The following is a 27,021-nucleotide window of genomic DNA, read 5'->3' as shown; positions in this document are numbered from 1 at the left end:
ACAGCTTATCTTGACAATTTAATCCATAACATGCCAAAGCAAGTTTGCCTCCAAGCCACCGATTGATTTATGGTGATTCCTATGATTTTCATAAGGTTTTTTTAAGGCAAGAGTACTCAAACATGGGTTTTGTCAATTGTTTCATCTGAAATGGATCCTGTTGTTGTTGTTCATTCGTTCAGTCGTCTCCGACTCTTCGTGACCTCATGGACCAGCCCACGCCACAGCTCCCTGTTGGCCGTCACCACCCCCAGCTCCTTCAAGGTCAGTCCAGTCACTTCAAGGATGCCATCCATCCATCTTGCCCTTGGTCGGCCCCTATTCCTTTTACCTTCCATTTCCCCCAGCATAATTGTCTTCTCTAGGCTTTGCTGTCTCCTCATGATGTGGCCTCATCTTTGCCTCTACTGTCCTTCCCTCCAATGAGCAGTCGGGCTTTATTTCCTAGAGGATGGACTGGTTGGATCTTCTCGCAGTCCAAGGCACTCTCAGAACTTTCCTCCAACACTACAGTTCAAAAGCATCTATCTTCCTTCGCTCAGCTTTCCCTAAGGTCCAGCTCTGGATCCTATTGCACATATATTTGTTGGTGGTCTCCCATCCAAGTACTAATGAAGACTAACAAGGCTTTCCAGTACAACCCTGCCATGTTTTTTTAACATGTTAGGAACAACATGAGAAACTGCAAGTTGCTTGGTGTGAGAGAATTGGCTGTCTGCAGGGACATTGCCCAGGGGGTGCCCAGATGTTTTGATATTTTACCATCCTTGTTGGAGGCTTCTCTCATGTCCCTGAATGAGTATCTGGAGCTGACAGAGGGAGTTCATCTGCGCTCTCCTAGGCTTGAACCTCCAACCTGTCAGTCTTCAGTCCAGCCATGTAGGAACACACAATCAAAGCATGCCTTACAGATAGCCATCTAGCCTCCATTTACAAACCCGTAGAGAAGGAAACTCCATCGCACTTCAGGGCAGCATATTCCATTATTGAATAATTATTGAATGATCTCTTCGATCATCTGGAGAGGCCCTGCTCACGCTCCCACCTCTTTCGCAGGCGTGATTGGTGGGGAAGAGGGAGAGGACCTTCTCGGTGGTGGCCCCCTGACTCTGGAACTCACTTCCCAGAGACATCAGACATGCCCTAAATCTGGCAGTCTTTAGGAGGAGCTTGAAAATGTGGTTGTTCCAGTGTGCCTTCCCAGAATAAGGAAAACTCTCAGCATTGTGTCCTCAAAATGCACTTTACTACTGCTTTAGGATTGACTGCTTTCCCTCATTCTCTCTGAAAATCCTATCCCAATTATATCCTACCTTGTTCACATCAGCATTATTTTTTAATTTTAATATATCACATTTGGCCCGGCCATTGGTTTTAAATGCTTATATGTTACTGTTGATTGCTTCTTGTTACTGTTTATGTGATTTATGATTTATATTGTATTGATTGTTTATTGATGTTTTATTTTATTGATGCTTTGTTTACTGATGTATTGCAGGCTTGGCCTCATGTAAGCCGCACCGAGCCCCTTGGGGAGATGGTGGCGGGGTACAAATAAAGTGTTGTTGTTGTTATTATTATTATTATTATTATTATTATTATTATTATTATATTTTCCACCAGGAAGTTCTTCCTAATGTTAAGGTGGATTGCCTTTTCCTGCAATTTGAATCCATTGCTCCATGTCCTAGCCTCTAGAGCCACAAAAAGCAAGCTTCCCCCCTTCTCAATATGACATCCTTTCAAATATTTAAATTTTATCTTCTTCAAGCTAAACATACTTAGTTCTCTAAATCTCTCCTCATAGGGCTTGACATCCAGATCTTTGACCCCTATCCCTCCCATGTTTGTCCCAGAAGAGGGGACACGGGACAACCATTATATCCAAAAGTATATAACATAGAATTTTCTTGAGCCTTATGAGAAATTGTCCTCCAAGTAAAATTTTGTTAGGTCATAAAACCTTTAAACTAACCCATTTTCCTTACTCTGTGATTTTCTTTGCTTGCATAGCTATTTCTAGCATACAATATGTTTGTAATCCCAAAATTTGTGTGCTGTTGAAAGCATTTCTCAAGTTGGTGGATATGAATTGAATAAGGAATGTGCATAATGGCCAGCTTTGCACATTTGGCTGTTTGTTATGCTGTTTGTCACAGAGATGACAGAAGTGAGGTAGTAGGTAGAATAAGGTGACTGGGTGCATGAATTTCACAGAGCTGCTGCTTTGACTTTCCTTGCATCCCTACCCATCTCGTTACTGTTAATCAGAATACTGACAATACTAAATCAGATAAACTAATGGTCACACTCAGTATAAAGCAATGCTTCTATCAAGGAAAAGTTTCATGAGAACCACAACTGCTCTAAACGTTCTTCCAGCAACAGCAAGAATATCCCTGTGGGCAGCAAAATCACACAATTCCAACTGGATGCCCCCCCCCCCCCACAAGGGTCCTCCTCCAAGGGCAAACCAAGTTCTGGCCCAGTTTACCTGTCCAAACGTATCTCCTGTTATGAACCATCATGAAGTCTAAGATCATCTGGAGAGGCCCTGCTCTCGATCCCACCGCCATTGCAAACGCGATTGGTGGGGATGAGGGACAGGGCCTTCTCAGCAGTGTCCCCCCCCCCCCAACGTCTGTGGAATTATCTCCCCAGGAATATCAGATTGGCCACCTCCCTCCTGTCTTTCAGAAGGAAACTCAAGACTTGGCTATGGACCAAGCCTTCCACCATTGAATAGCAGCAAGCGAGAAGAAGATTTAAGCAACTTGCGACAATGAATTTACCTGGACCCATCTTTGGATTTTAATTGGCATGTTTAATTAATTGCTTTTTAATTAACTGTTTTTAATTAACTGTTTTAATGTTTTAATTGTATTTCTTGAATGTTTAGGTGAAAGCACCAATCGTGCTTGCTATGAGGCTGCCCCAAGTCCCCCTTCAGGGGTGAGAAGGGCAGGTTATAAATGCAGGAAATAATAATAATAATAATAATAATAATAATAATAGGAAGTCTTTGAACAAACTCAGAAATGGAGTGGGCAGATCAAAAGACAGCCTGGCAAAATGGCACTACCTAAAAGAATCCTCCACCTCATGTAACTGTGGAGCAGAACAAATAGCTCAGCATCTGTATGCTTGCCCACAATGCCCTGACTCACGCACAAAGGAAGAACTGTTTAAAGATACAGATAATGCAGTCGCTGTTGCCAGTTTTTGGTCTAAAACTATTTAGCTGCTTGTGATCTCTTTATTTTATCAGTTTTAAACTTATTTATTTATGCAATGCTTTTGTCACAAAAAAAGAATTCACTATATGGCGGTGGAGCCCCCAGTGACGCAGTGGGTTAAAGTACTGAGCTGCTGAACTTGCTGATCAAAAAGTCGCAGGTTCGAATTCGGGGAGCGGCTTGAGCTCCCACTGTTAGCCCCAGCTTCTGCCAACCTAGCAGTTTGAAAACATGCAAATGTGAGTAGATCAATAGGTACCGCTCCAGTGGGAAGGTAACGGCGCTCCATGCAGTCATGCCGGCCACATCACCTTGGAGGTGTCTACGGACAACTCTGGCTCTTTGGCTTAGAAATGGAGATGAGCATCACCCCTCAGAGTCAGACATGACTGGACTTAATGTCAGGGGAATACCTTTACCTTTACCTATAGGGCGGTTGAGTGGGGGCATCTGTACTGGGCGTGGAGAGGGAATACTATCTATCTTTCTTGCCCAAGCCAGCTTTGAATCTAGTAGTTTGTATCTTGAAATGGTTCTACGATGTGGAACCTACGCTTTTACAATTGGTGCTATATAGCCGCCATGACCAAAAATGAAAAAGAACCACTCACAAAAGGATGTTAAGGGATATGTGCCTGTTTCATTCTGTGCTGAAGAACTCACACCTTCTTAAACATAAGCCTGCACTCTGCCCAAAATAGAACATGTGGCCTCCAGTATAGCCACCCACACCTATCCTGCTGTCCCCAATGTCTTTGCAAGTAGCACACACATCTCTCTTTGCAAATTTGAAAAGAATGTTAGCAGCTCCTGGGTGCCTTTTCACACTTTCTTGTTTTTACTCCACTTATAGAAGAAATATGTGATTGACATAAATGCCCTTGGTAGGAAACTCTTCTGCTGCCTAAAGCACTTCCAATGGTCTCTGGGAAATGTTGGTATGCTGTGTAGGGAGGGTCAGAGAAGGAAGAGGCATCCATAGTGTTGTGAGATCATCAGGTGAAGCCTTGAGCCGGATTCTGTCTAGCTTAGGGCGACCAGTGGGAGGCCATTACGGTTCTCCAACTCTACAGCTCCTTTTTGGAGATGTGTATTAGCTGGTTATTTGAATTTTCTGGAAGAAGATTAAGATTTCTTTTGATTCCAAGAAGCATTTTGAATAGCGCATATGGGCATTTTGATGCTTTCCTCGTTGTTAGGGTAGCCACATATGCATTGGCAGAAAAAGAGGAAATACATATCTCAAAAAAGGATTAAAATGTGCATAAAATTTGCACATGCTAATTTACATTTGTGCATCCAAAATTGGAAGTCATTGCTATAATTTTAAAAGAAATACAACATATCCTACTACTTACAGAGAGTAAGACTGTGACCAGGTGTTCTGTGTGCCTGGTCAGTTTCTGTCCAGGTGAGACCTCTTAATGGGCAACTTCAAGACCCCTCTTTCTCCTTGTGGTTGAAGATCTTGAACTAAAACATGTACTAGGACATCCTCTAAGTTTGGTAATGTCTTCTGTTTAAATAATGTTTAGTTCGGTCTTACTAAATGGTGTTGCTCAAAGGTCGGACGGAAGTAACAAGTAAGTAGTTGGATGTAAAGTCATGATGCTACATCTCAAAAGATATGCAATAAATAGGAATGAAGTTGCAATGCTGGCAAAAATAGTAGCCATTCTAGTTACTTTATAAAGCTGCATTTGAACTGTATTAAAGCATTTTAGAGGCATTTTGAGCATAGGGTTGCTGTGAGTTTTCCGGGCTGTTTGAGCATGTTCCAGAAGCATTCTCTTCAGACACATTTATGGCAGGCATCCTCAGAGGTTGTGAGGACTGTTGGAAACTAGGAAAATTGGGTTTATAGATCTGTGGAATGTCCAGAACTGGAGAAAGAACTCTTGTCTGTTTGAGGCAGGTGTGAATGTTGCAACTGGCCACCTTGATTAGCAATGAATGGCCTTGTAGCTTCAAAGCCCGGCTGCTTCCTGCTTGGGGGATCCTTTATTGGGAGGTATTAGCTGGCCCAGATTGTTTTAATCGGTGTTTTATATGCAGAATGTATATGAATGCAGAATATAGCTATGTATAAAATATATACAGAATACAATCAGAATTGTACTATTGGTCGTTGTTCCTGATGCTTGTTTTATTGTTGTTATAATGTTGCTTATGTTGTTTTAGTATTGATTATTGCATTTTGTACATGCTGTGTTTTAACTGTCAACTGGGGTTGGCCCCATGTAAGCCACCCAAGTCCCTTTGGGGAGATGGAGGTGAGGTATAAAAATAAAGTTATTATTTTATGCACAGGAATTTTTACATTGAAATATTATTTTCCATGCAGAAAATGTTGTTTCTTGTACAGAAAATCCAGTTTTCTGGACAAAACAACTGGCTGTGAAAACTCATTTTCAAAGACTTTCTTACAGCAGGAAAAATGTTGATGCAATTTCATGTGTTATTGCTTGTTACCTTCTGGCCATGCTAACCACAGGCTTATAGGAATGGTATTCTACAGAAGTAACTTTTTCTAGTCCAGTGAAGATATTTTGTGCAGAAACTGTAATAGGTAGAGATGTTTTGACGAAATGAACTTGAGAAGCTATAGTTATTATCATGAATGGGACCTATGTGTAGGAGGTGGGTTGCTGCAGAATTCATGTAAGCCACAAGAGGGTCCTATTAAAATGCAACATAGGCAAGCAGGCATGAAATGGCTGAATGCTTCCTTTACACACAATGTATATGTATATACATACTCCCAAACCTCTTTGCATATGCTGTTTTCCTCCTGGAGAGATTCCAAAAGTAATTCGTGCAATCTATTTTCTTCACTTTTTTTTTTTTTGGTCCTTGAAAGATGTTTCAATGAATTTGCTTCAAACAAGGCGAGCTACTTGAGCTGGTTTTATATTGCCACATAATACAGTTTGAATGGTATTGAACTCCATTATATGATTATACACTGACCATATATTGCAGTTTGAACTGCATTAAATGGCAGTGTAGATCCAGCTTTGATTTCCATGTAGAAGCTCATCAGCTAAATGACTCTGCATGTTTCTGGGAAAATTATTTCTCACTTTTTAACACTTTTCCTAGTTACTCAAGGATGGTTGAGATCTATAGTACATTATTGTTTTTCTCCATTCCTCACTCATACATTGCTCTATATACTATTGACTTAATTAAAGCTCTATCTATACTACTCTGATGCTTGAAGTTCAGGTGTTGGCGGTGGTCAGGAGGACTTTTGCACATTTAAAGCCTGTGCGCCAGCTGTGACCATATCTCAAAAAGTCTGACTTGGCTACTGCAATCTATGCCTTAGAATGGACTACTGCAATACACTCTACATGGGGCTGCCTTTGAAGATGGCTCGGAAATTGCAATTAGTGCAAAGATTGGCAGCCAGGTTAGTAACTAGGGCCAGCTATAGGGAGCATACCATGCCCATATTGAAGTAGCTTCACTGGCTGCAGATAAGTTTCCGGACCCAATTCAAAGTGCAAGTTATCATCTATAAAGCCCTACACGGTTTGGGTCCAGCCTATCTTTGTGACTGCATTTCCCCCTATGAACTTGTAGGGGCTCTAAGATCTGCCGGGAAGGTCCTCCTCTTGGTCTTCCCTCCGTCTCAAGTGCAGCTGGTGGGGATGAGGGAGAGGGCCTTCTCGGTGGTGGCCCTCAGCTCTGGAACACCCTCCCTAAGGAACTTAAACAAGCCCCCACATTACAGCACTTTCGGAAAGAGTTTAAAAACTTGTTTTTTTCAGTACACCTTTGATGTTTAGACAGTGACCAGATCTGATTGCCAATTATTTAGCACTTTATATCTACACTCTATGGCAGGGATCCTCACACTTTTAAAACAGAGGGCCAGGTCACAGTCTCTCAAAACTGTTGGAGGGCTGGATTATAATTTGGAAAAAAAAAGATAAATACATTCCTATGCACACTGCACATATCTTATTTGTAGTGCAAAAACACTTAAAAACAATACAATAATTAAAACGAACAATTTTAACAAATATTAGTATTTCAATGGGAAGTGTGGGCCTGCTTTTGGCTGATGAGATAGGATTGTTGTTGTTGTGTGCTTTCAAGTAATTTCAGACTTAGGTTGATCCTGAGTGAGGGCTGGATAAATAACCTTGGAGGGATGTATCTGGCCCCCGGGCCTTAGTTTGAGGACTCCTGTTCTATAGGCATACAGCTGGGCTGTTACATTGTTTGTAGGTAAAAGTAAAGGTTTTCCCCTGACATCAAGTCCAGTCGTGTCCAACTCTGGAGGTTGGTGCTCATCTCCATTTATAAACTGAAGAGCCAGCATTGTTCATAGACACCTCCAAGATCATGTGGCCGGCATGACTGCATGGAGCACCATTACCTTCCCACCAGAGTGGTACCTATTGATCTACTCACATTTGTATGTTTTGAACTGCTAGGTGGGCAGAAACTGGGGCCAACAGCGGGAGCTCACGCCACTCCCCGGATTCAAACCTGCAACCTTTTGGTTAGCAAGTTTAGCAGTTCAGCCGTTTAATCCACTGGTAGGAAAGGGAGGAGGAGGAAAAAAGTGCAGAGCCCTTCAGTATGCTTCCTGGAGCCCCAAGTGCTCCTCAGAGTACACTTTGAGAATCACCGCCCTAGAATAATGCACACTAACCTGGAATAAGCCTAAAAATCTAGGTTTATTCTGCCTTTTAAAAGCACCAGCACCTTTCAGCGAGGTCCAGATCTTGGCAGGTGCTGGGGGTGTGGAGACTGCTTCTAGGATTGTCATTCGCAAACCCAGGAGCATTACCCACAGCAATCCTGCCTCAGTAGGTACAAACAGCCCATCCTTCTCTCACTTGCCCTTTTTTTTGTCTTAAAAGGTTTAAAAATAGCCTCCTTATCAACGCTTGAGGGTCTCCTTTGCTTTGTAGTGCTTGTAAATGACACAGGGAGCTTTTGAGGCCGCATTCTTCCCTCCTCTCTTGAGATCTTCATGTCATCCTTTAGATGTGTCATAGAGAAAATGAAACCTTCTAGTCTTAGTAAGGAGGTTATTTGAAAACATTTAAACACGAAAATGGAAGTGGGTGGCCATACCCCCTCCTGTGTGGATTGTGAATTGGCACAGGTAGGAATGTGGCCAGCCTCTAGCCAAAAATGCAAAGATTTGGCCCCTTGTGTGGGCAGCAAATGTGCAGGGAACTGTATACTTAAATTCTGGTTCCCTGTGCATTTTCTGCAGTGGTTTATTTTTCAATTGAGCTGAATCTGAAGCAGAATTCAAGTATTTCCTTGAAAGTGCAGCATCTGCAAAACTGTTATACATGGACTCACTTACCCATGGTTTACGGCCTCCTGTACAAACCACATCTTCCCATTACTTCCGTTCTTTATCCCACTTCATTATTATCTGCAGTTTCGCATATCCACACAATTTCCCTTGCAGATAAATAGAGGTTATACTGTATTGCATTGATTACAATATCACTTACTTCCAAGTGAAATATTCTTATGAGTGCTCCAACCTGAACATAGAGTTTGAAAGAAAACGTTCAGTGTAGTACTAAATTAAGGGAATGACTGTTTGCTCCTGGAAGGTATGCTTGTATTTTTCCCCACTTGACAATACAGAGTGTTGGGACTGAATCTCCCAGTATTTTACTTTTAAGCAAGCACAGAGGACTGGGACAGCAGCACCGAAGGGTTAACCCTTACCCATTGTGCAGTTTTATTTACACACTAGCTGTCCCTGCCATGCATTGCTGCAACCCAGTTTGGTGATCTGGAAAATAAAGTAATGAGAAAGTGTTGGTTTCTAATACATGTAATTTCTTTATGCTTGTGGGTAAACAGTATTTCTTGCTGCTTCTTTGTCTGGTTTGCCTACTCTGGAACATGCAACATATAATTGTCCTACTTTGGGTGTCCCTTTCAAATCTATGATACTATATCTCTGTGTGTGAATCATATCTATCTATATGTATGGCTGGATGGCTTTGATTACGTTTTCTTGCCCTGGTGAAGGGAGTTGGACTGGATGGTCTTAAGTATTTTCTGTTGGGGTTCTGTGTGGGAAGTTTGCCCCAAGTCTGTCGTTGGTGGGGTTCAGAATGCTCTTTGATTGTAGGTGAACTATAAATCCTAGCAACTGCAACCCCCAAATGTCAAGGTCTATTTCCCCCAAACTCCACCTGTGTTCATATTTGGGCATATGGAATATTCATGCCAAGTTTGGTCCAGATCCATCATTGTTTTTGTCCACAATGCTCTCTGAATGTAGGTGAACTACAACTCCCAAACTCAAGGTCAATGCCCACCATTGTTTTCTGTTGGTCATGGGAGTCCTGTGTGTCATGTTTGGTTCAATTCCAACATTGGTGTTCAAACTGCTCTATGATTGTAAGTAAACTATAAATCCCAGCAACTACAACTCTCAAATGTCAAAATCAATTTTTTTGAGTGATGGTCACTCCTTGGGTTAGTAAGTGTCTTGTGACCAAATTTGGCGGCAATTCGTCCAGTGGTTTTTGAGTTATGTTAATCCCACAAATGAATATTACATTTTTATTTATATAGATTTATGGCTGCAGCAGTAAAATACACAATACATGAGTCAATTTATATCCTTCTTGTCACAACAAGCTCCCATAAGCAGTTAACACAAAGAAGTAACATGCACAATAAAGCAACCAATAAAATAATAACAATTAAAAGCAAGCACATCAATAAAATCCAAACATATTCAAATACAAGTATGAAAGTCAGAGAAAACCCCATTACTAAACAAAAAAATTGTATATTAATTTTGGACTATGAGATGGGAGAATTTATTAATGACTATTTGTTCACTGATGGGTCTGTGGATTGCAATAAATAATGGTGTTGTTGTAAACAAAAAGAAAAAAATATGCAGTAAGTAAATTAGAGGCATGATCAGTTTTTAAAATAATAATAATAATAATAATAATAATAATAATAATAATAATAATAATAATAATTTTATTTCTTACCCACCTCTACTCACAGCCCAAGGTGGGTTACAGAACAATTAAAACACATAAACACTGGAAAAACACCACAAATACACATGTTAAAATGTACCTTTATAAAAGCTACACACCAAAACATATCTCTATAAATTACATATTAAAATATACAAAACAGAGATTAAACGAAGGACACACATTTAAAATTACTGCTTAAAGACTGTCTGGGTAGGCCTGCTGAAAGCGATTCCTATTCTATATTATTTTTGTTTTCCTTCCCCAGAACATCAAGCTGCATTGCATAACTTCACTTGACTTTAGCATCATAATTTAAAATATGAAGCAATAGGCCCAGTTCCTGATATAAGTACAGTCAATCTTCCATATTCACTGGGCTTAGGAGAACACAGCCCCTGTAAAAGTGAAAAATAATAAATGATAACTTTTCAAAGCAGCGGGAACACCTCTCTAGGAGTATCTCAGTTCTCTAGTACGACTCTATGGTGACACTCGGCTAGGTTGACCATAGGAATGTATTGCAGGACCTAAAGATCCACACTCTCTAGATTCCTAGAGAGACTGGAAGTGCATCTACTCTGTAGAATTAATACAGCTTGACACAACTTTAACTGCCATGGCTCAATGATATGCAATCACCGTAGTTGTGATTTTTTAACGTCTTGTGACTTCTCTGATAATTAGTTCTGGTGCTTCACTAAACTGCAAATCTCAGGCATTGGGGGCCATCTACACTGACCATTTAATGCAGTTTTGAACCACTGTGTAACTGTTTACATAGGAAATCCTGGAACCGTGAGGTCCAAGTTGTTATTACACAAACCACAGAGCACCACAACAAACACTGTTGTGGGTGTTTGTTGTCTGGACACTGCAGTTTGAAGCTAGCTTTGGACGGCATTAAATAGCCGGTGTAGATGGGGCCTTACCCATGATAGTTCAAGTAGTGTCAAACTGCATTAATTCTACAGTGTAGATGCACTCTAGGACACAGAGCATTTGATTCAAGCTTCAGGAAAAGAAATGCATTAGGAAAAATAGGCAAGAGCTGTTCAACATATCTACGTGACCGCATTTCTGTGTACGAACCCACACGATCTCTTCGATCATCTGGAGAGGCCCTGCTCATGCTCCCACCTCCCTCGCAGGCACGATTGGTGGGGACGAGGGTGTGGGCCTACTCGGTGGTGCCCCCCCCCCCCGACTCTGGAACTCACTTCCAAAGGATATCAGGCATGCCCCAGCATTGGCAGTCTTTAAGAGGAGCCTGAAAACGTGGCTATTCCAGTGTGCCTTCCCGGAATAAAGGAACAACTCCCAGCAAAATGTCCTTACAAATGCACTTTAACCTTTGGGTTGCGTTGGACTGTACCCCTCACTATGAGATATATCCTATCTTGTCATATCCAGCGTTATTTTTTAAATTTTAAATCATTACAGCTGGCTTGGACATAAGCTTTTAAATCCTGTGTGTTATTGTTATATGTGATTTATATTATTTTGTATTTTGTATTGCTTTGTATTGTTGTTATTGCTTTTCTGTTGTGATGTGTTGTTGGGCTTGGCCTCATGTAAGCCACTCCGAGTCCCTTGGGGAGATGATGGCGGGGTACAAATAAAGTTATTATTATTATTATTATTATTATTATTATTATTATTATTAATTGCTTTGCAGTGTGATAGAATCTTCTTTGTAAGATGTTAAACAAAGATTGGATGGCCATCTGCTGGGAATGCTTTTATTTTAAGTTCCTGCACAGCAGGCAGTTGAATTGGATGATTCTATAATTCTATATAAAAAAAGACTATGCATATACAGTAGTGTTTTTATGTTTTATTGAATTAAAATATACCTGTTATTCGTGCACTTAGTGACTATTCTCAGTGTTTTAGTAAAATAGAACCCCAAAACTTGAAAGGACAGCCTTCTGCATATGTAGCACAAAAAGTGGGTCCAGTGTGGATTCCGATAGCAGCAGTCTGCTAGAAAAAATGAGAAAGTATTTGGGTTTCCCACAGTGAAGCATGGAAATGTCTACAGGGGAGATTCAAGCAGAGGTGGTGTAGTTGGCATAAATCACTATGGGGAGTAAGAACTATCATGTGCGGTCCTATCTCATTAAAATGCCTTAGATTTTCCCTGTTTCCCCCCCTTAAAATTGGAAAGAGCAGTAATAACATTGCCCTGTTGGGAAGGCTTGACTGAAAAGGAAAGAAGAAAATTAAACAGTGAAATAGAATTCCAGATACATGAGTTGGGGATGCTGATAATAGCACAGTCTAATGCACCATGATAGAATGCAAATAGAGGACAATATTCTGTGGGCAGCGAGATTGTGCAGCCCTATTATACTGAAGATCGGGTACTTGCATTGTACCATTTGCCAATATGAATAATGCAGCATTGCTTCAAACATGGGGCTTGTCTGCTGAAATAAGATTCTCTCCCTTTCTCTTTTAAGTCCTCTAAAGTCTAAGAATCCTTGTTCAGCCAAATTATGCAAAATGGCTAATCTGTTTATTGCTGTCTGGCAACATTATTATGATTGTTTGATGGCAGAATAGAATTAATATATAGGAATACAGTAACACGGTCTATAACAGAAGTTTCCAAATTGTGTGTTTTGACATGGTAGTGGGTTGGATGCAGTGTGTATCTGTATCACATGGCAGAATGTACTCATAAATGACACAAATCTTTCAAATGTATGTTATTACCTTAATTTTTTATGTGTGTCAGGAGTGACTTGAGAAACTGCAAGTCACTTCTGGTGTGAGAAAATTGACTGTCTGCAACGACGTTGCCCAGGGGATGCCAGGGGATTTTACCATCCCGTGAGAGGCTTCTCTCATGTCCCCACATGGGAAGCTGGAGCTGACAGGCAGGAGCTTACCCTGCTCCCTGGAGTTGAACTGCTGACCTTTTGGTCAGCTGTCCTGCTGGCACAAGGGTTTAATGGGGACAAGAGACAGGGCCTTCTCAGTGGTGGCCCCTCGGCTGTGGAACACCCTTCCTGCAGATATCAGATCGAGCCCCTCCTTGCTGGCATTCCGGAGGAAAGTAAAGACCTGGCTGTTTGAACAGGCATTCGACTAAGCAGTGTGATTGATTGACTGATTATCGGAACACAGAATAATGGATAACGAGTTTGGATTCTGATTTCATTGATGAGACCTGATGGATTTGTTATATTGATGTGCTGATGTATTGATGCTGATGTCTAATGATTTGTGATGCTATTGCTTTTAAATGCCTAATGATTTTGTATTGTGTATACCGAAACTGTTGTAAACTGCTCTGAGTCGCCTAAGGGCTTAAATAAAGTAAGTAAGTAAATAAATAAATTAACTCATTGCGCAACTGAGGGCTCTAGTTACCTTATAAATCACACACACACACACACACACACACACACACACACACACAATAAATGAAAGATTTTCATGAGATACTTTGTATCTCCATACATTTCATTATTACTACAATTTATGTATGCATATCTCTATTTCTTATAAGGCTTTGGTTTAACTTCTGATTTGCTAGTAAAATGGCACGTGTCTAAAAATATGCCATCATTATGAAATGTTTAGAAAGCCCTGGTCTATAACACTATGTAACACATTTTTTGTTCCTGGGCTATAAATGTCATTTCCTAATTGGTTCTATTACAAAAACACAGGGAAAGTTTATTAAATTACAAAAACTTTGTTTTTGCAAAATATCCTGCAGCACATTTTGCTATAGTTTTTCAATGAATATCTCACAGAGTCTCAACAAATTCAACATAGTTTGTGGTAGCCACAAAAACGAATTTTCTGGAGTTTATCAACTACTTTCGAAGAAAGTACCACACAATTAAACAGGGAATAACACTTTTAAACCAGAAACAGATTTTTTTTCAAATGTTGTTATATATAAATGTTGATCTCAAGGTGTGGGCTTTGAGATCTGCTGGGGAGGCCCTTCTCTTGGTCCCACCACTGTCATAGGTGCAGTTGGTGGGGACAAGAGAGAGGGCCTTCTCAGATGTGGCTTCCAGCTTTGGAATGCCCTCCCTAGAGACATTAGATTAGCCTCAAACCTCCAAACCTTCAATTTGAGTCTAAAAACATGGCTACTTACACAGGCCTTTGACTTGGAATAATGTACTATGGTCATGTGATGATTTATTTATTTATTTACAGCATTTTTACCCCGCCCTTCTCAACCCCCAGCGGGGACATGACTCAGAGCGGTTAACAAAGGCAGCAATTCGATGCCACAATTAATAACACAGTATAAAACCATAAATACAGGGTTAAAACAGTAGCAATTAATTATAACTAAATTATCATAACAGTCATTAAAAACAATACTCAGTCCACAAACCCACTGATAGAACAATAAAACTGTATCCTCATACATATCGTCTTGCCAATCCATTTCCAGTCGAAGTGCTGCTTTATGTTTATTGTCTGATAGCCTGGTCCCAAAACCAAGATTTTAATTTCTTCCTGAACGCCAGGAGGGATGGGGTCGATCGTATTTCATTTGGAAGCGCGTTCCACAGGCAAGGGGCTATAGCCGAGAAGGCCCTGTCTCTCGTCCCCTCCAGCTGCGTTTGCGATGTTGGCGGGAGTGAGAGCAGGGCCTCCCCGGATGATCTTAAGTTACAAGGTGGGACGTTGAGGCAGATGCGTTCGGACAAGTAAGCTGGACCTCATTACCTCTGAGGATGCTTGCCATAAATGCAGGCGAAATGTTAGGAGAGAATGCCTCTAGAACGTGGCCATATAGCTCGACCCAGAATCAACCCAGAATCAAACATTATAGCATCTTCTTCACTTCGACAATAAAGTGTGTATTGTTTTGATGATATATAACTCTATTTTATGTGTGGCCCCTTGAGTGCTTTGTTAGCCACCCTGAATCCCTTCAGGGAGATGGTGGTGGGTTACAAATAAAGATGATGATGATGATGATGATGGTGATGATGATGATGATGGTGGTGGTGATGATGATAGCATAATATTGGCATTATTGGTTGGATCCTAGAGCAAGGTGTGATGTGGCAAATCAAGTCCAGTAGCTCTTTTTAATTACTATGGCTGATCATAGTTTATATGGTGATATGTAAAGTCTTCATTGTGTTGTGGATTTCTTTTTAAGGGCCGGGAATACACATGTGCCTCTAAGTCTTGTTTCTTCTAAATAAAAATATACTGTCTGACACACCCGTTAGTCCTCACATGCTGTGAAGGCTCCAGCGAAGCCCATCTGTTTAGAATTCACTCTTAGTTTTCAATCTTGATGTGATATCTTGTTCTCCTTTGCCCTAAAGTGTTGTCTGGCCCTTGTTGAACATCTGCCGTTCCGATGCCCCATGCCTGGCACTTTGACGGCAGGTGAAAATGATGCTTCTTGTGTGCCTGGTTTGCAAAGTGCTTGTGGCAGGGAGAGGTAGTTCCCTTTCTAAGTGCCATAGGCTTCATGGAGTCTGCAGGGATGACAGAATAAGAATGTTCCCATTCTCTTTATTCTAATTTCTAGTAAAATGTCTATCATTTTGTCAGATTCTGTGTGCATGTGTGTGCAAAATATATACCTGAAGGCCACTCAAAGGGGTGGGGAGTCACTTCATTTGCTTTCTGCGCAGGAAAACATCATAGCACCTTCCTCACTAAGAACTCTGGCAATGAGAACAGATGTTATCCTTGCTCCACTAGTATCCTTACATGGACAGTTTTTCTTATACCATAATAATGAGTCAAGCATTCACCCAAAGCTGGGATAGAAAAAAAATATCACATTTAATCACATAACTGGTTGGTGGCTGGACCTAGTTTCCCTTCACCATTGTCCATTAAAAATCACATCTTCTATTCTATATATATTTCCAACTGAATAACCATGTCTCAGAGATATGTGTGTGTGTGTGTGTGTGTGTGTGTGTGTGTGTATGATTAGAGCTTTCCACTGACAATGAAGATCCACATAGTTAAAGCAATGTTATTCCCTGTAGTAACCTATGGACCATAAGGAAGGCTGAGCGAAGGAAGATAGACACTTTTGAACTGTGGTGTTGGAGGAAAGTTCTGAGAGTGCCTTGGACCACAAGATCAAACCAGTCCATACTTCACAAAATGCTCACTGGAGGGAAGGATATTAGAGGCAAAGATGAAGTACTTTGGCCACATAATGAGAAGACAGGAAAGCTTGGAGAAGATAATGATGCTGGGAAAAATTGAAGGAAAAAGAAAGAGGGGCCAACCAAGGACAAGATGGATGAGTGGTATCCTTGAAGTGACTGGCTTGACCATGAAGGAGCTGGGAGTGGCGAAGGCCAACAGAGAGCTCTGGGGTGGGCTGGTCCACGAAGTCAGGAAGAGTCGGAAGTGACTGAACGAATAAACAACAGAGCTTTCCAGATATTTCATGCTGGTGACCCACTTTTTAGCATCATTTCATGACACAGTAATTCTTAGAGTTGTTATCTCAAGTTTTGGTTTTTTTTTTTACAAAAAGGGCTTTTATTCATGGGTTTTCACTTTTGTGGGGGTATGTTGCCCTAACCCCAATTCGGAAGACTGACTAAACTATATACACAATACTATACTTTATCTAATCATGCAAGGGTGGCTGCCATGCATTAATGTGCTATATTTATATGTTGACCAGGCTTGGTTCCCATATAAGCCATCCTGAGACCCTTCAGGGAGATGGCGGTGGGATACAAAAATAAAGTTTTTGTTGTTCCTCGTTATGCCACATTATTTTTACTTCTCCATGTTAACTCTGTATTCTTCCATCTTCTCTCATTGCTTCCTCTCTTCTCCTACTTCTTGCCTCACAGTGGTGATAACTGTGTGTTTGTAGTTACATTTCCTGCCTCCTTATCCTTTGTTTAAAGCAACTAGCACTGCTTTATAGCTGGTACACAGGTAGTAAAGCGAGGAGGAACAAGAGGAAGGAAAGTGGCATAACAGTGCAGAGAAGGGCCCGTCCAGACAGTATCTTTACCCTAGGAGCTTCGGCAGCAAACAGGAAGGTGGCCAGATACCATTCTCTGTAAATGCAGAAGCAGTTGCTACAAAGAGCAAAAAACGTGAGATTTTCAGGTGTGAGAATATCTCAGTTCTGAGCTGAAAACCTGCATCTTCGAATGTCTGTATGATAAATATAGAATGGAACAAGACTCAATTTTTCACTCAGAAAATGGAAGGCAAAAGGGAATTTAAAGAATGGGAGGAAATAATAAAATACATGGATGCAATTAAAGCCTCAGTTGCCCTAGGCTGGAAGGACCACAAGAAATGGGATATAAAAACTTGGTATAAATATCTAGCTGACTACCTACTCCAATATTATATTAGTGAAAGGAAAAGTTATTATAAGACGGGCCAAATCAGAAGGACCTGGGAAACAAAATGGAAGGGTCTCATTTCCAGAAAAAAGGGAAAGATAGATATAAGGAGTTGAATAAGACTATTCTCATGATTGAACAATAGTAGTAAGTATAGCAAGAGTAGTAAATTGTTCTTTGGCAGCGGGGGGGGGGGGGGGGGATGTGGAGGTGGTGGGACTGGGGAAAAATACTTGTGTGTTGACTGGTGTGTGTGTGTGTATCTATCTCTCAATGAAAAAATAATGAATGTCTGTATATCTATACACTTGGAAAACACATAATTTTTTTATCTGGGTTTGTTCCCAGGTTTTAGATGTCTGTTCCTGATTGGTTGCTTCCGAAAAAGGTGACAGTTGAGTAGAATGTGGAAACTTTTTGTGCCAGAAACTTCATGACATGTGTAGAGGGCACATTTTCTCTGGCCAGGACAAATTTGCTGCCCCCTAGTAAACGTTGTACATCTTTTCATAATAAGAATAATTGGGAACAGACATGTATAACCCAGGAACAACACCCTGTCTGCACAGATGGCCCTGCAGCTTATATAACCCAGAAATGGAACTTATACAATGATTCACATCTTTGCATGTTTGCATCTTAAGGGTTTTAAAAAAAAAACAAAAACCTGCCACACTTTCTGGTGGAAGTCCCACGATGGCCATCTGGGGACCGGAAAATCCCACAAGAAAGCAACAAGTATGGACAATGGAAGCAAAAATCCTGGGACCAACAGGTCTGTATCTGGACATCTCAGGTGCCAGGGTTTTTTTGCCCCTGACTAAAGCATGTGATTTAGTGCTGTCTGGAACTACCCGGAATGAGGTGTATTAAGGCAAAGGTGCAGGAAATGGCAGAGCAAAGTAGTTGCAGTGTATTGAGAGGGACAGAAGGCTCCCCTTCCCATGCTCCACATAGGAAAGCCAGAGCACATGCGGCCAAAAAACATCAGAGCGTGGTCAAGATGGCAGAAGTTCGTAATGAGGAAGAACACATAAGATAGGAGAGGCTGTAGCAGTTTGCTTTTCCTGTTTATGGGGGAGGGCAATCTTTTGCCCTCTCTTTTTCTCTACCCTCACTGAGTTAGTTTTGGGCAAGCTACTTTTGCATTTTGAACTCAACATGTACCAAGTGGAATAAACTAAGGAGGAAAGAGAAATGGGGTCATTTAAAAAACAACTGGGAATGTAAGATGGCAGAGAATTAATTGGGACTGTTCCTGCCAAATCGGATATCTGGAGGGTTTGGGAAGGGGGAGATATGAGCCAGAAGGAGCAGTCATTTGGATGGGATAGTGGGTCAGATCGATATGGTGCTCTTCCACCCGAGTTAGGTGCCTTGACTCAAGAAACATTTTGGGAAGAGGCAGGCGGAAGGAGGTGCCACTGACTGCTGAATGTCTGCTTTTAGGTTGCTTTCTAGATTTGCAAATGCAGGTCAATAGAAAGTGAGGGCATGCAGCCAATCTCCCCAAACAAAACAATAGATTACAACCAGAAGCACTTCATTCACCATATGATTGTTGCAACTGTAAAGGAAAACACTTTTTTGAAAATTAAGAAAGGCTGAAGCATAGCACCAATCAAAACGCAAGTCATTTACAGTGCTGTGTAAAAGTGGCATGACAAGGAAAGTATTGGCATGAGGTCATGCCACCCAAGCAACCCTGTTTGTAAACGTCTCTGTGTGTCTTGTGTTAAATAACAGAAGGAAGTCTTTGGATTAGCCACCAAAGCATCTTGCCCTAGCTTTGTCTCTCCTTTTTTTGGAAACTCTGTATAGGATTTTTCCTCCGGGTGCAGGGCGCAAGCGAGGGAGCTCAAGTGCCCTGATTGCTGTAGTTTGATAATGCATTTTGAAAGTGCTTACTGCTACATGCTGGGTTGAAAAATAGGTTTTGATTGATGTAGCCAATTATTTTATTGATCTTGTGTGTTGTTAGCCGCTACCGAGCTTTTTTTGTTTTGTTTTGAAGATAGGGGAAAAAAGAAATATTGGACATTCAGTTCATAATTGTTCTTTTTAAAAGGGCAGGGTGACATTTTACACATGAGATGTGCCACTTAAACTAATATGATAGGCCTTTTGCTGATATCCTCAAACGGCACTGGAGAAGGATGTCTGTCTGGAAAACACTGAGGAGTGGATCCAAACAAAGGGTCAATTTGTCACACTGCAATACTTGAGATAGAACAGCAAGTGGTGCTGGTGGTGGTGATGATGATGATAATTTCTTACCCACTTCTCTTTAAGGCTCAAAATGATGACAACCACACCCTCCTCAATCCAGAGCCCATAGTACCATAACGCTTAGGCCAGTCAAGTTATTTTGGCACCAAAGAGGGGGGAGATCTCATGTGTCTTTTCCTTCCTGGCAGCAAAATACAGTAATAACTGTGCATGACTGCATTTCATTGTGATATCTAAAGTCTGTTTTCCATGATGTATCCCTCATTCTGTCTACTGTCAGGGCCAGCCTAAGCTTGTTAATGCAGATGCCAGCAGACCAATGTCAATAGACCAATGGCTTCTACCAAGGTAACTTCCCTGGGTTGTGGGAGACAACAAGGCCAGAAAAAAATCCTACATAAGGAATTAATCTACTGATGGGCTTTATTCTGAAAAAGGAAGCAGAAACCAAGTAGTTTGGCATGTCCATTATTGGAACATTTAAAGCAATGGTGTTCTCCCAGTCATTTGGGACTCCATCTTCCAGAAGCCCTGGCCAGCTCATCAATGTCAGGAATTCTTGGAGCTGAAGTCCAAAACACCTGGAGGACCTATTCTACCATGGTCAGACCACCCCTGGAATACTGTGTCCAATTCTGGGCACCACTATTCAGGCCCGTAGCCAGGATTTCGATTCGGGGGGGGGGTGAGTTTGTTTCGGAGGGGGCTGAGTCTGAGTGAAAGAGGGTCTACCCTAGCAAACCTTTTGTATTGTTACCCCAATACCCCTATGCATATCGGATATATTGAGTATAGTGATCAGATCATGATATGAACAAACATAGCAGTTTAAATAATGCACCAGTAAGACCTTTTCGTGAACCACCATGATAATTTCGGCTACATGCCTGCCACTATTGAAGGGAGATGTTGACAAGCTGGATTGTGCCCAGAGGAGGGTGACTAAAATGATCACAGGTCTGGAGAACAAGCCCTATGAGGAGCAGCTTAAAGAGCTGGGCATGTTTAGCCTGAAGAAGAGAAGGCTGAGAGGAGACATGGTGGACATGTATAAATATGTGAGGGGAAGTCATAGGGAGAAGGGAGCAAGCTTGTTTTCTGCTGCCCTGGAGAATAGGATGTGGAACAATGGCTTCAAACTACAGGAAAGGAGATTCCACCTGAACATGAGGAAGAACTTCCTGACTGTAAGAGTAGCTCAGCAGTGGAACTGTCTGTCCCAGAGTGTGGTGGAGGCTCCTTCTTTGGAGGCTTTTAAGTAGAGGCTGGATGGGCATCTGTCTGGGGTGCTTTGAATGCAGTTTTCCTGCTTCTTGGCAGGGGGTTGGACTGGATGGCCCACAAGATCTCTTCCAACTCTATGAGTCTGTGACCAATAGGTTGGACACTGACCTAAAGGATTTCTAGCTATTAGTTCATTAACTCTGCTGGAAATGTCTACCAGTGTCCCCACTTTGGTAGAGCTTGGATTATACTTCATAGAATCTTCCAACCAACCTAAGTGCTGGACATGCTGTCTGGAGGATTCTGGGAGTTGCAGTCCAAAAAGAGTTGTTTTCCTCTGCTTGTCCCTTGGTATTCTTCTCAGTGCTTGCAGAGCCAGGTCTCTCTTTGGTTGTGACAGCTATGTTATTAATACGCTGAAATACTCCCTTAAAGGGCATATTTGTGGAGTGAAGAGGTCTGAAGCATCCACCAAGTTTGCTATGTTTGCAGGACAGCTGTGGGAAGGGGGTACAGCGGCAAGGCGGAGGAAATAGCATGTTTTAATAATGAAGTTGGGTTCTGCATTTAATTAACATAAACAGCTAAAAGCAAACGCGATCTGTCTCCTTGGATTTAACTTGACAGAGACAGCGTGTTGCTTTAAATGCCAAGTGATTAGTTAAACCGTATTTAATTTGGTTTCAGCATATGGGAAGCGATGAGTGTGCGCCTCTGCGCGTTTGTCATGCAGCCTTTTTTTTGCGGAGGGTGGTAGGGTGGTGGTGTTTGTCTCTAGCTGTCACGGCCACAAATGTGCAGTTAATTGGGTTCAAATTGGGCATTGAAAGCACACACAGAGAGACTATTTCTTTCTAGGCTGGAGGTGGGATCCCGGTTTCTACAAAGGTCAGCCGTGAGGATAGGCTGAGGCAGCCAGGGTTTGTGAGGAAGTGGCCAATGGAAGAATCTCTGGAACATCATTGCTGAAGGTCAGTCATTTGAAGAGAAGGTTGTGGGAGGTTAGACTTGGGCTCATTTAAAAGCATGACGCAGTCTGAAGCCACCCTCTCCGTCTAGCTCATTGTCATGTATGGTAGACTGGGGATCCTCCAGCTTGAAGCGTGGACCTTCTGCATGCAAAGCATCTGTTCTGCCACTACTATTCCTAGCTAGGATCCCCCCCCCCCATTTTCTTGTTATTTCTTTTGCATGCATGCATGAATAAATCTGTCTGGACAGTAAATGGCAGCCTGTGGAAGGATGTAAGCTTAGGAAGACGTGTGCACTGAATGCCTAGGCTTCGAATCAGACATCTGTTCCTCCAGCAGGCCTAACAGCTGTAGATATTGTAGGGAGCACGGTCCAGTGGCTAGGAACCAAGGGAGAGTCTGAGTTCAAATCCTGCCTCCGACTACCTTTGAAGCTCAGTGATATATCCTTTTCCTCTTTTAAATGAATGGCAATCTGTTTTGGATCTCACACCGTCTAAAAAACCATATTTTTACCATACACAGCAATTTTTTAAAAAAATAATGGATATGATCTTGCTCACGCTACCTAGCAAACTGTTCATAACAGCATTGAGCTTGCATACATCCAGCCACAATGAGGGCAGGATTCTGTGGCTGAGACTGCAGAATAAGTATATCTAAGGGCACATCTACACTGTAGAACAGCGTTTCTCAACCTGGGGGTCGGGACCCCTGGGGGGGTCACGAGGGAGTGTCAAAGGAGTCGCCGAACACCATCAGAAAACACAGTATTTTCTGTTGGTCATGGGAGCTCTGTGTGGGAAGTTTGGCCTAATTCTATCATTGGTGAGGTTCAGAATGCTCTTTGATTGTAGGTGAACTAGAAATCCCAGCAACTACAACTCCCAAATGTCAAGGTCTGCAACTTCAAAACTCAAGGTCAATGCTCATCAAACCCTTTCAGTATTTTCTGTTGGTCATGCGAGTTCTGTGTGCCAAGTTAGGTTCAATTCCATTGAGTTCAAAATGCTCTTTGATTGTAGGTGAACTATAAATCCCAGCAAGTACAACTCCCAAAAGACAAAATCAATCCCCTCCCAACTCCACCACTATTCAAATTTGGCCATATTGGGTATTTGTCTCAGATTTGGTCCAGTGAATGAAAATACATCCTGCATATCAGGTATTTAAATTACAATTCATAACAGTAGCAAAATTACAGGAAGTAGCAACACAAATAGTTTTATGGTTGGGGGTCACCACAACATGAGGAACTGTATTAAAGGGTCGCGGCATTAGGAAGGTTGAGAACCACTGCTGTAGAACTAATGTAGTTTGACACCACTTTAATTGCTTTGCCTGAATGCTGTAAACTAATGTGTGCCACTGGGGAGCCCCCAGTGGCGCAGTGGGTTAAACCGCTGAGCTGCTTGTTGACCGAAAGGTCGCAGGTTCAAATGTGAGGAGCGGCATGAGTTTCTGCTGTCAGCCCCAGCGTCTTCCAACCTAGCAGTTCGAAAACATGGAAATGTGAGTAGATCATTAGGTACCGCTCCAGCGGGAAGGTAACGGCACTCCATGTAGTCATGCTGGCCACGTGACCTTGGAGGTGTCTACGGACAACGCTGGCTCTTCAGCTTAGAAATGGAGATGAGCACCAACCCCCAGAGTTGGACACGACTGGACTTAATGTCAGTGGACAACCTTTACCTTAATGTGAGTTGTAGTTTGGCAAAGAAGGCTAAAGAACCAGTAAAACTACAACTTGCATATTCTATAGACTTGAACCGGGGCAGTTAAAGTGTTATCAAACTGCATTAATTCTATGTCAATGTGCCCTTAGACAAGGATGGGGGAATATGTGTTCTTCCAGGAGGGTTGGGTCAGCAGCTCCCATTGCCTCTCATGGAGCCTCCGGTGGCGCAGTGGGTTAAAGCCCTGTGCTGGCAGGACTGAAGACCGACAGGTTGCAGGTTCGAATCCGGGGAGAAGCAGATGAGCTCCCTCTATCATCTCCAGCTCCTCATGCGGGGACATGAGAGAAGCCTCCGCAAGGATGATAAAACATCAAAATCATCCGGGCGTCGCCTGGGCAACGTCCTTGCAGACGGCCAATTCTCTCACAAGAGGATGCTCCTGACACAACAATAAAATAAAATTGCCTCTCACTATTATCCCTGCTAGTTGAGGGTTGATGGGAGTTGCAGTCCAACAACGACTGGGGAAAACACCCATCCCTCTCCCCAAGGGCCCTTCCACACAGACATATAACCCAGAATATCAAGGCAGATAATCCACAATATCTGCTTTGAACTGGGTCATCTCAGTCCATACTGCCATATAATCCAGTTCAGTGTGGATTTTATACAGCTGTGTGGAAGGGGACTGAGGGATATGCAATGCAGGATTATCTAGGATAGAAAGTGAATTGGAATGGACTCAAATAGGAGGATAGTAATAGCACAGAGGGACACAACCTGCAGACCTGTCCTCTGCAGTCTCAAAACTTTAGTAATGGCCCCCATGGGTTTGTCTCTCTGCCATTGGCTTGTCTTAACATATCACTTAGAGTGCATCCACACTATAGAACGTATGCAGTTTAAAATCACTTTAATGGCCATGGCTCAATGCTATGGAATCATGAGAGTTGTCATTTTGCAAGATCTTTAGCCTTCTCTGCCAAAGAGTGTTGGTGCCTCACCAAACTACAACGTCCATGATTCCATAGCATTGAGGCATGGCAGTTAAAGTGGTCTCAAACTGCATTGATTCTACAGTGTAGATGTACCCTCAGAGTCTTGTGAACAGATTCACCACTTCCAAACTGTGACTCATGGAAAGGGAAACAGTAAAACTACTGGAAGAGTAGGAGGCCTTAATCATCACAGAACGTCTACTCACTATTTGATGTATTGGATTTAGTAAAGGTAAAGGTTTTCCCCTGACATTAAGACTAGTTGTGTCAGACTCTAGGGATTGGTGCTCATCTCCATTTCTAAGCCAAAGAGCAGGCGGTGTCCATAGATACTTCCACGGTCATGTGGCCAGGATGACTGCACTGTTACCTTCCTATGGGGTGGTATCCATTGATTTCACATTTGCATGTTTTTGAACTTCTAGGGTAGCAGAAGCTGGGGCTAACAGCAGGAGCTCACCCTGCTCCCCAGATTTGAACCGCCTACCTTTTGGTCAGCAAGTTCAGAGCTCAGTGGTTTAACCCATTGCTCCACTGGGGGCTCCAATTGACATCCCGGTTTTCTCCACAAATGGGACTTAAAGTAGCGAACATTCTCTCTGTGTAGCTGTGTGTGTACTCCTGTGTGCCCAGATATCTTCCTATGTATGCAAAGTTACAGAATGGGGGATGTGTGAATCAAGAGCAGTACATCTGAAAAAGATCTTGGAGTCCTCGTGGACAACTAGTTAAACATGAGCCAACAATGTGATGCGGCGGCAAAAAAAGCCAATGGGATTTTGGCCTGCATCAATAGGAGTCTAGTGTCTAGATCAGGGGTCCTCAAACGAAGGCCCGGGGGCTGGATACGGCCCTCCAAGGTCATTTACCCGGCCCTTGCTCAGGGTCAACCTAAGTCTGAAACGACTTGAAAGCACACAACAATAATAACAATCCTATCTCATCAACCAAAAGCAGGCCCACACTTCCAATTGAAATACTAATAATTATATATTTGTTGAAATTGTTTTTCATTTTAATTATGGTATTGTTTTAAGTGTTTTTTGCACTACAAATAAGATATGTGCAGTGTGCATAGCAATTCATTCATGTTTTTTCAAGTTATAATCCGCCCCTCCAACAGTTTGAGAGACTGTGACCTGGCCCTCTGTTTAAAAAGTTTGAGGACCCCTGGTCTACATCCACGGAAGTCATGCTACCCCTTTATACTGCCTTGGTTAGACCACCCCTGGAATATTGTGTCTAATTCTGGGCACCACAATTGAAGAGAGATATTGACAAGCTGGAATGTGTCCAGAGGAGGGTGACTAAAATGATCAAGGGTCTGGAGAACAAGCCCTATGAGGAGTGGCTTAAAGATCTGGGCATGTTTAGCCTGAAGAAGAGAAGGCTGAGAGGAGACATGATAGCCATGTATAAATATGTGAGAGGAAGTCATAGGGAGGAGGGAGCAAGCTTGTTTTCTCCTGCCCTGGAGACTAGGATGCAGAACAATGACTTCAAACTACAAGAAAGGAGATTCCATCTGAACATTAGGAAGAACTTCTTGACTGTGAGAGCTGTTCAGCAGTGGAACTCTATGCCTCAGAGTGTGGTGGAGGCTCCTTCTTTGGAAGCTTTTAAACAGAGGCTGGATGGTCATCTGTCGGGGATTCTTTGAATGCATTTTTCCTGCTTCTTGGCAGGGGGTTGGACTGGATGGCCCATGAGGTCTCTTCCAACTCTGTGATTCTATTTTCCTGGTGTGTCACCTCATACACACACACACACCCTTGATACAGAATGGTGCCTTTAGTACAGAAAAAGGCTGTCCACCCCTGGAATTGTATAAGGAGGTTAATGATCAGAAAATCTTCCCAAGAGTGGATGAACAGTTGTCCCATAGGGTGGGATCAATGGAGAATTCAAACAAGCTCAGGAAGGAATACTAAGACCAGAAAGCTCTTTGTAAATATAAAATGTTGCATAGATGATAAATAGCTATTATTATAGATGCAAGGCACAAAGCAAATGAAATCTGCTTCTCCGGCATGGTGCAATTTGTTCAGAAGAAAGGAGCTGCATTCATTGGAAGCTATCACAAAGAAAAGATTCACATCTGATTTCCACATCAATGTAATTAATGTGGTTTAGAACTCATTTTGATCGGCATAGCAGGTGAATGGGTTACAGCAGGAGGGCAAATTGCACTGGTTTTAATGCGAGTTTAACGTATGAGAGTTTGGAATGTGGCTTTTGTTCTTGTGACATACATTGCATCTATTGGATGAGGCAGGCGAGAAATAGAGCTCACAAAACGTTTTAATGTTCTATACTATGCAAAGGAGTAGCATACTG

General features: G+C 42.1%; 1 protein-coding gene across 14 annotated transcripts in view; it reads left to right on the top strand.

The window, feature by feature from the left end:
* The window catches only part of SRCIN1 (SRC kinase signaling inhibitor 1), a 443,687-nt gene that overhangs the window by 112,436 nt on the left and 304,230 nt on the right, over positions 1–27,021 (top strand). The window contains exon 1 of one of the 14 annotated variants that reach the window (XM_067470018.1): positions 21,781–22,007. The exons of the other annotated variants lie outside the window; for them this stretch is intronic. The gene's annotated coding sequence lies outside the window, so the exon portion shown is untranslated. Of the gene's footprint in view, positions 1–21,780; positions 22,008–27,021 lie in introns of those variants that run through there. 14 annotated transcript variants of the gene reach the window in all.

This window comes from Anolis sagrei, chromosome 6, assembly GCF_037176765.1.
Source record: "Anolis sagrei isolate rAnoSag1 chromosome 6, rAnoSag1.mat, whole genome shotgun sequence".
In the NCBI taxonomy this organism is placed as follows: Eukaryota; Metazoa; Chordata; class Lepidosauria; order Squamata; family Dactyloidae; genus Anolis; species Anolis sagrei.
This window is presented reverse-complemented; position numbering and strand designations above follow the sequence as displayed.